The sequence below is a fragment of the Eufriesea mexicana genome, unplaced genomic scaffold (assembly GCF_001483705.2).
Source record: "Eufriesea mexicana isolate 0111107269 unplaced genomic scaffold, ASM148370v2 scaffold9538, whole genome shotgun sequence".
NCBI lineage: Eukaryota > Metazoa > Arthropoda > Insecta > Hymenoptera > Apidae > Eufriesea > Eufriesea mexicana.
Window position 1 is genome coordinate 454,635 of NW_016917269.1, and position 16,438 is coordinate 471,072.

At 38.1% G+C, this 16,438-nt stretch overlaps 1 protein-coding gene across 5 annotated transcripts in view; it reads left to right on the top strand.

Moving 5' to 3' along the window:
* Positions 1–16,438, top strand: part of Mef2 (myocyte enhancer factor 2) — a 57,586-nt gene that overhangs the window by 23,386 nt on the left and 17,762 nt on the right. Inside the window, exon 1 of one of the 5 annotated variants that reach the window (XM_017908044.1) lies at positions 640–658. The exons of 2 other annotated variants lie outside the window; for them this stretch is intronic. The gene's annotated coding sequence lies outside the window, so the exon portion shown is untranslated. Of the gene's footprint in view, positions 1–639; positions 659–4,016; positions 4,033–15,444; positions 15,460–16,438 lie in introns of those variants that run through there. 2 more of the 5 variants (XM_017908045.1, XM_017908046.1) reach the window with 2 other exon arrangements.

Sequence of the window (16,438 nt, forward strand, 5' to 3'; positions counted from 1 at the left end):
GCTCTTCTTATAACTCGAGCATACTATGCCGGTTTCATTCCCAGAAGGCACCCGGTGGCGAACCTTCTTTTAGGCACCCTCGCGACCGCCTCACCCGGATTTATTTCTTCACGCCGAAATTATTTTTGGGATCTTTTCACGCGGTTTGTTAATACACCGCCACACCGGCACTTCTCTCTTCTATCCTCTCTCTGTCTCTTCTCACTTGTTGGACCTACGTTTGGTGCTTCTTTCTCTTCCGTTGCCGCTGTTCCCACGACACCACTACCCGCCGATCTTCCGCCCGTGTACACGCGGGACCAGTTCCACGGCGAGGAGGATCAAGGAAACGTGTCCTCTTCGTCATCTATATACGCTCTTTGGGCCTCACGTGAATCGGCACCCTCGTTGTTTCCATCTCGCTATCGGTTCGCGATTTTCTGCGCCCTTGGTCTCGCGACTGCGTGTGTGCATCGTCTACCTACTGGACAGTTCTTCCCTTTCAACCGACGGTAGATACGTTGGACGATCCGCGGATTGGTTCAGGATCGTTGATCGTGTGATTACGGATCGTGATCGTGTGGCTCTTGGCTGAGAAAGTAGATGGTGAGACGGTTCGGTGGTGTGGATCGGTTCGGTGCTCGAGAGAGTTCAACATGGCCATCGGAGAGGTTTTGACGTAAGTTTCCACCATTTTCTAAGCCACACGTGCGCTCAGAGCGCGCGCGCGTTCTGTATAGGCGGATTTAGGGTGATCGTGAAGGAATTTCGTTTTGAGCCTCGGTCAGGACGAGTGGTGGAAGAGGAGCTGAATTTCCGAGGGTTTGGCCAGGTTTAAAAATCGAATCGATTTTGAAAGTTGTTGCACCTTATTTCGAGATTTGCTGAGCTTGGGTCAGGTTTTAGTATCATCTCGAAAGTGGTTCGAAGGATTGGTGAATTATTGCGATAGACTGGAGAATTTAATCGGGTAATTGGGTTTTACATTTATTATCGGATATAGTGTTTAAATTATTATCCTTGGGATTCGTTCAATAAATTCCATGACGATAGCTCTGATAAATTTTTACATTTGAATACTGATAGATTAAAGGTGATCCTCGTGAAATTGTTAGTGATGTGATGTATTATTTTCGAAATTTCCTGATTTAATCCCGGGTTGCTGATGCCGCAAATGAAACTTCAACGCGAATCACTCGTGTTCCTCGCATTGCATCGTCCTTGCTATTTATGCTGTAAAATTTCTGACAAAGGGATACAAATTGCAATTTCCAGAGTTATTCGTACATTTCGAGAACGTATAGTTAAAAAGATTTCGACGAATATTTCTAGAAAATGTTTGCGTAAGGTTGAAATACTACTCCTTATTCTTCCACATTGTCATCCTGTCACGTGACACAATCGATTACACACCTTCTCGTTTAATATAATATCACATTCCTTCATCCGCTCTAAGAGCCTGAGTGCTGATCTAGTCTTTTCATACCAAGAAAATACTCCTTACCTCAATCTCTCTCATCTCCTTTTCCCATCAGCTCCTTATTCAGTTCAACGAAATCTTCAGAATATGCTAGTTTCATTTAAACGCAACTTCCCCTATCTTATTATTTACATAAATATGAAACAACCAAAATATCTATAAACTATTCGTCGTGAATATAAATTTTCAAATATTCTCCAACCATTACATAGTAAACTGAAGTGAAGATAGCATTTATTAATATTTATTAATATTTGTTAATACGCGTTGTCACAATTTGGATGTTTAAATTAAATAGAAATAGAGATATTAGAATCACTTTTGGGCAAGATAAATCATAGGAGAGCTTGTTGCTAGTCGGCCATGTTGAAAGTTAATGTGTCACGTAGACGCATGTCACTCGCATAGTCTTCAGCTGTAACCTTGCCAGCACAATTTTGACAATCGTATCTGGTCGCGGTCGTAATATAGCATTTTGAAATCATCGGGTAACATATCTTGTTCATTAACCCTTGGCAAAGGCTCGTGGCGTCTGCCGGACGCCAGTCTACGTGTTTTTGCGCACATTTTCCAAACAATTTAAATAAACACTTTCAAACAACGCTGCTCGATTCGAAGAATACTTTCTTCCTTCTTCTTTTCGCGATATTAAGGAACCGAATTCTTCTCCCGCGATGTTAACCACGGAAAATTTCGGGAAAGATTCGACTCGCCACGGCAGCCATTTTGTTTACAGGGTGCGTTGTCGAAAACATTATAAGTTAATATTTTTTAAATATTTTGAGTTATGTGATATATATTTCATTAAGAAATGTGGATTATTTTTGAGATCTCAGAGGAATTAGATTAGAACAAATACATAACCTAAATTGTGGCATCCAGTACGTGAAATTCTCTGCGGGTAATATATTCTTTAATATATTTTTATGATATGTAATAACTGTACTTGTTAATATGTTAATATATTCTCATATAGGTTAAATTATAAATTCATGCTCAGAATAACCTAAAAATTGTTCGCTTCTCAATCTTCTTTATTATAGAAATTCCACTATAGTTCGATACATGGAAAAATTCGAGAAGCGAGCTTCGACTGTCCATTTTATCATAATTCCAAAAAATTCCCTAGATTCTACTTAAATTCTCCAGTGAAATTTATTAAACTCTTTCTACATGGAAATTGAATTTCCTCCCAGTAGAATTCAACGAAAAGAATATTTCTTGATAAAAATAAGAGGTAAATACTCTTGTTTATGTAGATAATTAGAAAATAGAGTAATTAAAAATTGGGAAACGAGAAATCGCGATATTTTGTCCCTTATTGCTCTTTGACAACTTCTTCGCTGCGAAACACCTTGTATATAAATGTAGATCGGTGAATTACAGACACGCAGATCGAACGTCACATTCGTTCTTCTGCCCTTTGCTCGTCACCTTGATCGTCGTCCAAATCGAACATAACAGCGACACTCGTCGTTCACGTTCGCATCATCGTGATCGTCCCGATGTCTGACCAAACTATACCCTGGAAGAATTACTAATTTCTCAAAATTAATCGATTATCTTACCGCCTAATTTCTTAATTAATTCTTTTCCAAGAAGAAACTGCACTGTTATTCTACAAGAAAAAATTGCGAAATACCTTACAATTACATCAGTGTACGGCAAGCCAAACTAAACTCTGGAAGAATCACTAATTTCTTAGGTCAATTTATCTTTTCGTCGTATTTCGTGTACTCTTCTAATAAATACTCTTTTAAGGAAAAAAAAATAGAGAAATACTTTAGAATCTTACCAGTAGAATCTTATTAATTTAAAAAATTTTTTTATTTTTCGTATTCTCTTTTCTAGTTAGTAGATATAATAATTAATTTTAATCATTTTAATCATTTTTCTATTTTTCGTATTCCCCTTTTTAATTAGTAGATATAATAACGTAGAGACTTAGTGCAATTTTCTTAGAAAGTTGTCTTCCATATTCTCAGAGAAGGAGCTATCAAGAAATAATCCCGATGACTTAGGAGAAATGCTAAGTTTTGTGGATCTTTGCCTCGTAGATGAGTCGAAAATTTTGGAAAATTGAATAAAAATGGCCGAAAAGGAAGGAATAAAAATCGATTGAATTTCGTCGACGAAGATTAACGTTGCAAAGGCCAAGAGTAGTTTATACGATAAATTAGTCCACACTTTCACTAGCCTCTTTACACGCGTTTTATCTTCTTTCACCTCGCATAATCTGCAAGAGTTATTTCAGGGTAACTTTGCCTCGCGCGCGGGCGCACGCGTTCGCACACACGAACACAGAAGGGTGAATGAGGATCAATTTGTAGCTCGACCACCTTGAAACTGCATTATAATGATCGCCGGGTTTCACCCCTTTTAAAGATGCACTTGGCAGAGAGAAACTTTCTTGGAGGAAATAAAGACATCTGTATGCCTCTTTCATTTCAATACACACCCCCGAAATATCGGATCTTGCACCCCGTTCAGAGACGAGCAACTCCTGTCTTCGAAAGCCAAAGTTTTACCAGTTGATCGACAATTGGTATCTGATTTCAGAGTTGTTCGTTCCGGTTAGTATTACATCCATAATTACTGCTTATGGTAATTAGTTACAACCCTGCCTCAAAGCATAACATAAAGAATATTATTTATATATTATATTTTAAAGATGTTATGAGTCCTTCTTATTAAGCATAATTAAGCATGACGAGTGAAGAGCTTCGAAAAGCTCGCCAGTAGCACATTGATACCCAGTTCTGCCGTCGCGAAAGGTTTAAAGATAACCATGTGCATAAATGAGAAGCTTTACTTCATTTATTTTTGTTAAAGTAAATTTTGTTACTATGTCTGGTGACTATTATTCGCATGGCACTATTTAACAGGTATTTTTTAAAATCCGCGGAAATTCAACTAAAGGAATTCCATTATATTTTTTATTAAGGAAGCATACTAATCGAACTGCAGATTATTCAGAATGTTTGGATAATAGCGACGTGCAAAATTTCATTAGTAAAACGTAAGAGTATCGAGAAATATTCCAGATTAGTAATTTTTTACTAATTCCCTAACCTTAGTCAATTTGTCACTAGAACTACCGTTCGGTAATCTGTAGCTTGATACACTATACACAGATGATAATAATTGAAGTGGTATCGTAAAGATATATAACTGTATTCTTATCTGAATAAAGCTTAACATTAATTTATCAGTAACAACGATACGATTTTGATAAAATATCCGAATCTAGTTATTTTTCTACCGATGCGGCAATCCTAGTGATAAACCGTGAAACGTTTGGATAGCTGACTGTTGAGTAACAGAAAATTCAGATTGTGCAACATTTTATTATTAGAACATCCATATAGTGCAGTAATCGAATAGCAGAACGTCTGGATAGATATTCGGATAATGTAGATTCCTCTATGCGCCGATACAAACAAAGACGATATCAGACCAGTTGCTATTAAGCAAATAAAGCACTTGATCCCCTGCTTAAGAGCCCCTTGATAAGCTTTACTTCATAATGTTTGCTTTATATCGATAGTTGTACCAACAAAAATATCCCTAGGATATAAGCAATAGAAAAACTAAAGTACCGGTACTTTTTCCATAACAAATTTTTCGATTACTATCAACGTAACATTTTTCTCGTTTCTCGATACAAAACCTACTCTATTTTCCTAAAACAAAACTAATTGCAGAAAAAAGAAGTCACGTGTAACAGTGTACCGAAAAATATATTCCAGGATAGTAATTCTCTAGTTACGGTACACTTGAAACGCAAAACTTTTGGACAGTCGAACATACGAGTAGTGGGGGACTTTTGGGTGGTTAACTATTCGAATAATAGAGCATTTGGATTGCGTAACACGCTATTATTAGAACATTCATATAGTGCGGTATTCGAATAGTGGAACGTTTGGATAGGTGTTGGAATAGCGTAGACTTGACTATGAATTGATACAAAGAGAGAAAAGAACAGACCAGTTGCTATTAAGCAAACAAAGCACTTGATCCCCAGCTAAGCGCCCCCTAATCGGTTCGATCGAGCAAATGGCGGAGACAAAGCTTTCGTCGCGAGTCGAAAGGGCTTCGTTTCCTCGCCGGAACCGTAGTAGAGAGAGTGGAACCTGTTGCTCCCCCTCGTCGTCGATGAAAGCGTGTGCCTCGCGATAGTTCAGCCTGGACGCAGCAAACGGGAACGATCGGTCGGCTTGACTCTGAGATTTCGTCCGGTCTTCACGGTACTAGTCACCTGGTGACGTCACCTCCGGAGTTTGGTCTCATTCTCTCCCTTTTGGTCGCGTGCCAAGTGCGCAGATCACACGTGCCTCGGTTAAATGGCAGCTCTTGTGCGTTCGCCACGGATTTTGCCTCGTTTAAAAAGCTAATCACGGTGAAATCCGTTCTAGGGATTTTTTTCCCATTTTCGGGCTTTTAGAAATGTACTTTCACGCTTTGAACTAATATCGTATAGTCATCGTTACTTTTTCATACCTCGTTTTATTATTTTATTATCTCATTTTTAAATTATTAACCCCTTGTACTCGGCGACTTTTTCGTTACAGAAAAATAGTAACTCGAAGACTTTCTGCCATGATGTCGACGATATTTTTAAAATGGTAAATGAGGAAATTATTTTACTTTCACATTCCACGCACCGTTGGCTAATTTTAAATTTGGTATATTAATTAACATCGATCTTTGGAATCCGATTAAATGACGATTTCAACTTGGCAGAAGTATAGTTCCTTTTCCTCCATTTTGCGATGAGATGAAGGTAATCGTTTTTTCATTCTCTTCTTTCCTTGCTTATCATACAAATTTACAGTTATTGTATGGTAACTATGATAGTTTATTGTTTTAATAAACCTAGGGAAAAAATAGTCTCTATGATCTGACCTTTGATTTTCCTAAATAGATAAGTACTTTCCGTTGTCCCTATCGACAAATCTGATTTGGAGATTCTTAACGAATCATTTATATTTTCCTAAATAGATAAGTAGCTCCCTTGTTAAGTGGAGTGCAGTAAATGGTGCGATTCATAATTCACGAGGTGCTAGAAATATCCTAAAAATTCGCTCCGATGTTTCTAACCTATCACCGATCATTCCAAGAAAATTTCGAAATTATTAAAAATTCCCTTTCCCAAAACACCCATCATGTACATACGCTGAACATTATTCTCAACCTCTGCCTTATTAATCTGAAAAATCCAATCGGCCATATTTCAAGTCGTATCATCCTCCTGCAGTTGAAAACACTTTAGAGCCCGAGCCTAATTGATTTATCAAGGCGAAATAGAGCGTCGAGAATACTTATCGAAAATTCTATCCGAGCACACCGAGACACGTGTTCGTATTTTATAAGCGAACGGGCTGGAGAGATTTTCCAGCGTCGGAAGCCAAGATGTTTCTCGGCCCCGTGGCGGCAGGATGAACGGATATCCGGTACGGCAACAGACGCCGCCTGGACCTCGAATGTCGTGCGTCGGAGGGATATAGGCAAGCAGCCGTTACATTCGTACGACTGCCGTTTTCGCCGTGGTGTAGAAGTTTCACTAGAGATGGTTTGGCGGCCACCTGGTATTTTCCTTCCCCAGCCTTTCAGACCAGCCTTTCCTCCTTAACGGGAAGCTAGCTCTTCGTCAGACGTCTGCTAACGTCTCGCGACGATTAACGAGATCTCACGTGATAGATCGTGCGAATCTATACTAGTCGAATCATTGTCTATTGCTCAAGAAGCTGTGCTTTCGTAGATTTCAAGGTCTCTCCCATTTTTCCACGTATTTTCGTAGATTTCATTGTTGCCTGGATTCTGTATATTGCTCTATGAGAGTTATAGGATATCGCGAGCCTGCAAGTGCGAGTAGGTGAATCTCGATCATGTCGAAGTTGACTGTTTTTATTATTCACGAACTAGTTCTCTCGGAGCATGAAATGGAATCATGATTATTCATGATTTATTTAGTCCATTCGTTTTTACTACTTTTTACTCGTAATCCTTGACTTCCGGCTTAACATCGTATCTGGTTTTTCCATTCGTTTTCAAGCACAGTGGTTCAACTGCAAAAAGAACAGGGGAATTTATTAGGTGCAAAACGCGGTAATAAGATGGAAATATAAATTAAAATATATTGAAATCTAGATATCAACTTTCTAGCAGGAAACACTTGGCCGCGAGTAATACTAATAGCAGTTGGTCCTCGGTATTTTTCATTGCAAGTTACTATTTAGTGACTATCTTCTGTTACGTGACATTAAATATAGGGACTACTTCATGACTATCTACGAATCGTATCTTGTATCATATAACAGGGCACTTGGAGAATTTTTAATTCATTTCCTTTTCATCCAAAACGATTCGAAATTCAACTGATTTCGGATTTTGGTCGATTCAGCACGATGGAAAAATCGAGGAGGCGAAATCACGACGATATTCGTACATATCCAAGAGCATAGGGTACCACGACACAGTGTGTCCCGATATTGCTATTGATCGCGGCTCTCCAAAGGTATTTGTTACGTGTATTGTTTTTCCTTCGCACCGTCGAGCAAAAGGAGATCACGAGGGCCGACATCCCTTTTACACAGTGCTCTAAGGTATCCGCGTCTAGTTAACCGTTCCCTTTTTCCTCGCTTTTTCCCCGCTTTCTCCGGAGCACGCTTTTTCAACGGCCATGCGACTCGATCGAACCCCGTTGCATCCTATGGCACGATCGTATGATTTTCTCCATATTGGGACGTGCAGTCGCATCGCTCCTTCAACGGTTGGATCTTCGTCATAATTTATCGTAATTTGTATATTTATCATAATTTACCGAAAACGTCAGCATGGTTAATTTCACGAGTTTAAAAGTTAAGATGCGGTATAATAAATTGATATTTAAATAGGTGGAATGGAGAATGTTAAAAAGAGGCCATTTTTGGCATTTCCTGGAAATGGAAAATTCTTTCGGGATCTTTAAGATCATCCTCCAAGGAACGAAAAATTCCTTTATCATTTTGCTGAGAAACGATGGAAAAGTTGTGAAAAGTGAGTCGAAATATGCGACAATGAGTTTTTAACATCTTCCTTTGTTTAATACTTGTGCTTTTTCGATTAGGTTTTTCGATATTTCTGTACTTAACGGTATCTAGCTGTAACCTTTGGGCTGGCTTTCAATTACAGGAAAATGGATAATCTGTAAAAATGTTCATATCAAACTGTTATTCATTTTCGTTTTGCGAATGATGACTTACTTGCCTATGAAATTATTCTTCGAAGTACCAAGCAATTTCTAAACTGATTGTAATAAGTTGGAACGTAATTAAGCTGAACTATAGGTGTCCCAGAGCTACAAGTTTTTTGTATAAAGACTTCGTCCGTGTTGGCAAGCAGTTATTATTACTGTTATTATTATTGTTATTATATCGAAAATCTTTCCCGTAATTAAGCAGATAAAGAGATAAATAAACGGCACGCCATTTTAGAGCGAAAGCAAGTTAAACTAATAAAGCCGATTTACATAATTGGTTCGATTAAATGTGTTTCTCTGTTGAACGTTTAGCTGTCGGATGGAAATAGCCAAACGAAGAGAAAAAGAGGTAGACGAATCTTCGGGTGTTCATCTTAAATTTCAATTTCCCGATAACCTAACTTTCTTATTGGGAAATATATAAATATATTTAACCTCGTCAATGTTCCAATTTCGACGATAAGTTATCAAAGGAATAATTTTGATTATGCGAAAATTAGATAATTTATACTTCCAAAATGAATAATTTTCTTCGACACATATGTAGTAATATTTATAAAATTGTAGCGGCCATAAGAAAAATATGCAACCTGTAAAATTCCGTGGATAAGTATCATGGTTATGCGTTGGGTATGAACGCATAATTTTATGATATATTTTATACCAGATTTAGTAGAGAAAACTTCCGGCCTGAACGGAAGATTCAGCGTGGGGCGTATGCAACCCACGCGGCAGGGAACGTGCTAACTCTTTCACTAGTAAGGGCTCCTACAGTAGTCATCCGTGAATCTGTCCCTATGCACGAACAACCTCTATACTGGACCGCACACGAACAGTCGGTTCGGTGTTAAAATGTCTCATTACCCCCTTACATAACCTATAAATAGACCGTATAAAAAAACACGCGGTTATGAATAGCCTATCGCAACAAAATGTTACAACGGAATAACAAAATCTTCGATAATACGAAATTTTTACCTTAGACAGTTCTGTTTTATCCTTTACGTTACCCGGAGAGAAGTTCTCGCTCACTGTACAGCAATTCGCCATAGCGACAGATTAACATACCATCTCGAGTCTTCCAAATTTCATATGCGCGAAAACTGTCTCCATCGATAAGGAAGGAATCGTCCGAAAATATTCACGGACTCGATTTAATTCCATCTCGGACGCTACGTGCGCTACGTTCGATCTGATACTAAATTCTACAGGAAAATCTCGGGAAGTCCATCTTCATTATCGAATGAACGACGTTTAACCGTGTGACCCGGTCGATCTCTCGCAAATAGAATCGTATCGGGAATGACAGAAACGAGACGGACGGTGAAACGGAAATAGACGTCGGTTCCTGCAACTATCCGCGAAATAATCGGCATTATGATTAACTACGTTTCAGCGGGCCGATTATTCCGGCCGCGCAACTTGCCACAGTGACGTTTACCCGATACACGTTCAGTCCCATCGAGTTGCGACGTGAGCAATCGATGAAATGCAAACGCTCTCAGTGCCCTGTATGTATATATGCCTTTCACAAAATTATCTCTATTAAACTATTTATACGTGTTATACGTTCAAGGGAAATATTACTGTTCCCATAGATCGAACGGTACGTGGAGATTTATTTGCGAGAAATATTCACACCGAAACGACAGCCAACTATATCGCGACAGCTTCGCGCAACTCTCGATTTAAGTCGAACGTACTATCGATGGTACGCGGTATCACGCGTTTATATGCGTTGAAGCGTTAGTAGCTAGAGTGGAAAGTTCACTGAAAACGATACACGTGGCACAGAACGTGGTAATCGTCGATGATAATTTTGGTCAATAATGGTAATTGGTTAACCCTCTATGACGTCTTATTAGTGTGTGCCATTTTATTTTATTCTTACGCCGTTGCTTTGTCGTCAAAGCAAACCATTTGCAGTTACCATTAATTCTTCATTAATCCATTGAAATGAGAAACTCTAATCAATCGTAATTTCTTTTTTTTTCATCAACAGAGAGACCCGGTGGTGGGGGTGAAAATTTCAGGATAAAGATTTTAATATAAATCAAGATATCAGGACATAACCTTAAAATTCTGCTTGTAATTCGTGGTAAAACCCGGTACAAGCATAATTATATATAAAGAAATTTATTTAATTTAATTTGTTAAAATACTTTATTTATTTATTCTCATTTCTGAATGCCACAAATATGATGGGAAAATTTTGAAAAATTTTCAGATTAGGAAATTACGGATTAAAAATTGGAAAAATGAGATTGAAGATCCTAATTCAGTTTTCGATGAAAGAAAAAGACTGCATTCCTCGCTATGCGAACGACTAAGACTTTGGTAGCGAGTTATCGAGGGTTCCAGGCATTCGACCAAGGTATTTTTGTAATGCAAACCTCTCGAAAGCATCTCGCGTAAACTTGCACGCTCTAGAATGCATAATGTATCGGCGTGTCTTCACAAAAGTGGCTTACGTTTCACGTTCAGCGGAGATCATCCGACAATTTGACATCTGCCATTGTTGCTAGCACAATTGCCACCGATCAGCCTACTGGTTGCAACACATTGCGTTGTAACTGTTAAACAACTTCGGACGTCATTGAACGCGAAAACACTGCGTGCTTAGAAAAAGATTAATTTTCCCTAGTCAACAAAATTTAGTAACCATTCTATAAATGGCTCTTCGATAGTTTTATCACTAGGAATTACAGAATCCGAATTTTTTATTACAAAAGAAACGCAATTTTGACAAAATTGCGATTAAATTTTGAGGCTCAGAAAAGGGAGAAATCACTGAATGGTGATTTAAATATTTGAAAGGTTTTAATATCCGAATCTACGGTCACGTGGGTACAGTATTGATAAAATAGAATTTACAAAGGAAATATTAAAGAATAATTTTATTGTTTGTTTTTAATACGTTCTTTCTATAATAGGTCACCGAGGTAGCTCAAAAGAAAATCGAAGCACAAAAGATGTAGCAGTTTTGCTATTTTTCTTTAATCAGAAATTTTCCAACTGTATTATTTTAATATTATCATTTCCATCGCTTATCAGCCTCAAAAATTATTTCTCTAGATTACTGCATATCGTGGTATAAAAATATTAAAAGCGAAATTCCTCCATTACCGACAACGTTTATTTATTAAAAATCCCTATTGAAACTAAAAACAGAAATTTACCTATTGACAAAAATGTCCTTTTCATTTCCTTGTTTGCCATGTGGCAGCTATAATCCTTCACTATCTACGAAAACATGTATCACGAACTTAATAAAAATACGATGAAACCAAAACCGATTAAATTAAATTAAATTATTTTTACCACGTTTCACGAGCAATATCAGAGAAAATTTCAAAAAAATCCCCCAAAATTCTCTAAATGTATTCTTCCTCTCACTGAGTCACTAGCCCTCTGACGGCTCTCTTTAGGCCAAGAGTTCGTGTGCAGGCACGCGTGCACCAGAATTGGCCGGTGTCGCCCTCCCTTACAATGTCGCTCGTTATCTGTATCCGGAGAATATTAATTACTTATCCACTGTCCCGTTTCTCGCGTCTTTTCGCGCTCGGTCGACGAGATCGATAGGCTAGGATATATTGAACACTTGCCGGCTCTCTCGACGGGTTAGGTTATCCGACCTCTGTAGGGGGACAGCTACATTGCAGCTCATGCATAATACATACGATCCGACCTGGAGTAGATTTATATTTACCCGCACCTGGGATAATTCGTTAAATATCGACAGGCATTGCCAGCTCTTGCTCGTGAGCTTTTTTCGCACACGAAGATGATTCGACAGGACGTTTTTACCCTGTCAGTCTAGATGGTCGTTGTTTCTTCTTGTATCTCTGTTCTAAGGATCAGGCTATATTTCGATTCGCTATTACTATATTAGTTTTGCGAGGGAACTCGAGGGACTCTGTACCGATACCTAATATTCTTTGATAGTGATAGGTTAGGTTTTTGGTGCAATAATTTTGTCAGAGAGGTTACAATTTTTCTAACGAAAACTCTTTTTAATCATTTAAAAGCTCTTCATCTATGGTTTTATTTCAGAGGTCTTGTGGTATTGGAGATTCTTGAGAATAGTAATCCCATCAGACATGGAATTTGATTTCCAAATGCTTTTAAAATTCTACATCGCGTAATGGAAATATGATAGTTATTAAATATGGTAATTTGAATGGAGGTTATTTATTCTCAACTATTCGTAGCTTGTTTTTGATTTATATATTTTATTATGGGCGTGATTTGATAACACCAAGATTATTTGGTCAGTTGATTTTCTCCATTTTTCCCTCATCTTGCCTGAAATTCGGGTCACTGTGACGATCGTGTGTGCCCTCTTGGGTTGCTTTATCTTTCCAGAGAAACATTTCTCTCGATCGAGGTATATTCGCGACTTAAATTTTACAATAGCGTTGACTTTAAATTCCTTATGTGATTCGCTGAATAATTTGGCGAAATTTTAAAAACCTGATAAGTTCAAACATTATACTTGCATAATTGTTAGATTATTTTTTTAATAGTGCTTTCAAACGGGTTGTTCGCATCTAATATATTGAAATCAGCGCCAGGTTAATAATCTGTCTCCTTATGTTGATATTCCCCAAATTCAAATAGCATACGAATACGGTTATTTTGGAAAATCGTTCCCTAACCTCTCGAAATCGATTCGAAACGTTATATAACCAGGTTTGAGGCGTTCAAGTGACTCGAACGTGGATCCTCGATTCAATTTCATTTCGCACGGCTGTCGGATGGCTCGCGAATAACTGATGGAAGTTAGTCGCTAGCAGCCATCAAGCGTCTCGGCTCGTTTAATATTTATCGAGTTGGATTTTCGAGTTTACCGATGGCATCCGCCGTGATATGGCCTCTGTATTTGTCTGCCCTCGTAATTCGACGTATTCACCGCAATATTCGATCAATCGTCTTGTCAATTTCGGACACTGATCCCATACATGTTAGAATATTCCTTTCGATCGCCGACATTTTTATCGTAGTATTCCATTTGTCGTAATAAAAGCATCGTTTTCTTCTCATTTTTCTGTGGTCTATTCCTTTTCAGTCGACCAATACCTATGAAAATGATATAACCTATAATTAACATCACATAACCTATAAAGCACAACAAAAGTGATAAACGTATATGCATATTGGATTTTTTTGGATAAATATAAATGATTCTCCTGTTTTTGTATGTTAGTGTATTCAATAGATATTTAGTATTTGTACCTTGTATATATTATGACGAGCATATGTATGGGTATAACATATGTTGTGTAGACATAATAAAGCAAAACGCATTAACGGATTAAAAATTTCACGTTGTCTGTGTACAACGGATTAATCAGGAATAAACGAGACTAACGTGTGTGTACTGACTGGTAGTTCATCTGTGACATTATACTGGTAAGAGAATTGTACCTGCGACGAACTATTGACACGAAAAAGTGACGTTTCCATTATGCGTAGTATCGTGTCTATATGATCTCATACTCAATGACCGAAGGATCTTCGGCACGAGACTTGGATCGATAAATTAAATTTCAATAATTCAACATATTCGATTATTTTAAATCGAATAGCAGAAAAATATATACGTAAGTTCGATTAATCGAATCGATCGATACAGATCGATATAAATCGCGAGTAATCGAAAGAAAATATCCAGTATGTTAACGTTTGTAATTATTTCAATTTTTTGGATAAAATTTTCTTTCACATTGAAAACAAAAAGCACTCGGCTACGATTTAGTACTACAACAATCGATACGACACATGTAGATTAATCGATTAGTTTGCAGTTCAGCAAATATGGACTGTTTATAATACAATCGTTATTTTCATCCTCCAACGTACACTTTGGGTAACACAAGTGACACAGTGTATAAAACGTCGGTTAGATTCTTTAACCACGCTGTTATTTCTGGACGGCGAAATATTAATAAAGTGTAAAGATGCCACTTTTACGCGTGGCTATCTGAACTTTTACGGTTATAATTTACATTGACTCTGACGCGAGCCGACTTACAACTTATAGGAGAAATGTTTATGAATGACTTGTGCTATTTCGAAGATTTTCGTACATTCTTAAAACATTACATTATTCCGAACGTTCTTCACGTGAGTGTTGCTTTATTTAGGAATTCTTTACATACCAAGCATAGGTGAATATCGTGTGAATGCTACGAAAGCTCTATCTGGTGTCCATATATCTGTTAAAATAATTTTTCAATTTACATGTATATTATTTAATAGGTTATCTCGTATAATAAAATATAAAAAAATCGATATTTTGAAAATATATACATGTATTCGATACTTAAATATTTTAAATTATTTTCTATCTTATAGAGTATGTTATACGTATCTCGTATTTTGTCTTATCTAACCGTTAATTATTTTAAATAAAAAGTTTCTCTCTTTGCTCAAAATGAAAAATCTGAATTTTCCAAGTAATAAATATGCGGTTTAAAATAACTTGAAATAAACTATCTGTACATAAATATGAAATTAATTGACAGTCGCGTATTATTGCGTGACATCAAAATCAACGTCGTTCATCGCGCGGTCGAAGCTGGAATGCCAGCGCGACTGTTCTGTCTGGAAGTGGCGCGCATGCGCGGCGCATACGGCGTGGCGCAATTGGCGAGGCGGCGTCTGACGTCGATCCCAGTGAGGGCCAATCAGCAGTCGAACCTCGTCGACGTTAGCTCGGCGTGCCGAGGCGAACTTCAGAGGCGAGGTGGACCGACTGGTATGTGCAACACGGCCAGGCCCCCCTCCTCTTCATTCACCATCTTTCTCTCTTTCTCTTCCTCTCTCTTTCTTTCGTTCCCGTGCTCTCCACGCGACTTCCTCAAATCTTTATTTCAGGCTCGACCGCGAACTGGTCGAGGCGCGCGGCCCGCTTTTTTACCGTCCGATACGACGCTTCTAAATTTGAATCTTCTACGGAGCAGTGCGAATCGACGGCTCGCCGCACGTGAAAAATATTTTAAGAAAGAACACGCGTTTCTAGTCATCGTTTCTAGTCAGCCAGGATATTCTAACCTAGCTAACCTGCTTCCTGGTAAGCTGGATCCTGAAAAATCGTTTCATCGGCGCTCGTGTACGTTAATAAATACACAAGACGACGAACTCGTAAAAGTGAACAGAACACAGGGAGAAAGTATCGATATATCACGATATATCGTGGCAGAAGAAAAAAGAAAGAAGTGAAAGAAGACGAAAAAGAAGAAACTCGAAACAATAAAGGAAGTTCTCGTTGCCGTTGTTGTCGTCGTTCGTCGTTGTTACGAATCAAATACGTGATTGGCTCGTTGTCGATGTTTGACGAACCGATGAAATCCGGCGTGCGAAGCAAGTGACGCGTGTTGATTGAATCGCCACAAACGAGTGCAAGTTGATTCGTGCCAAAAACTCGTGTGTTATTTGTACGTAATCGCTTCGAAGAGAAGTTTTGTTTTGATCTTAAAGTTGTACCTTTCGCGAGGGTGTTAGTGGGGAGATATCGATCGCGGGACCATTGACGTCCGTTCTGGAGAACGAGCTTTTCTCCTCGCACCTTTGACTAGGCTAACCTCTCGATAATTGTATTTTCTCACTCATAGCTACATACGTGTATACATATATTGTATATACATATACATACATACATACATATATATATATATATATATATATATATTTCCTACGCATGTGTTGTTTGTGTGTACACATACGAATGAAAATTA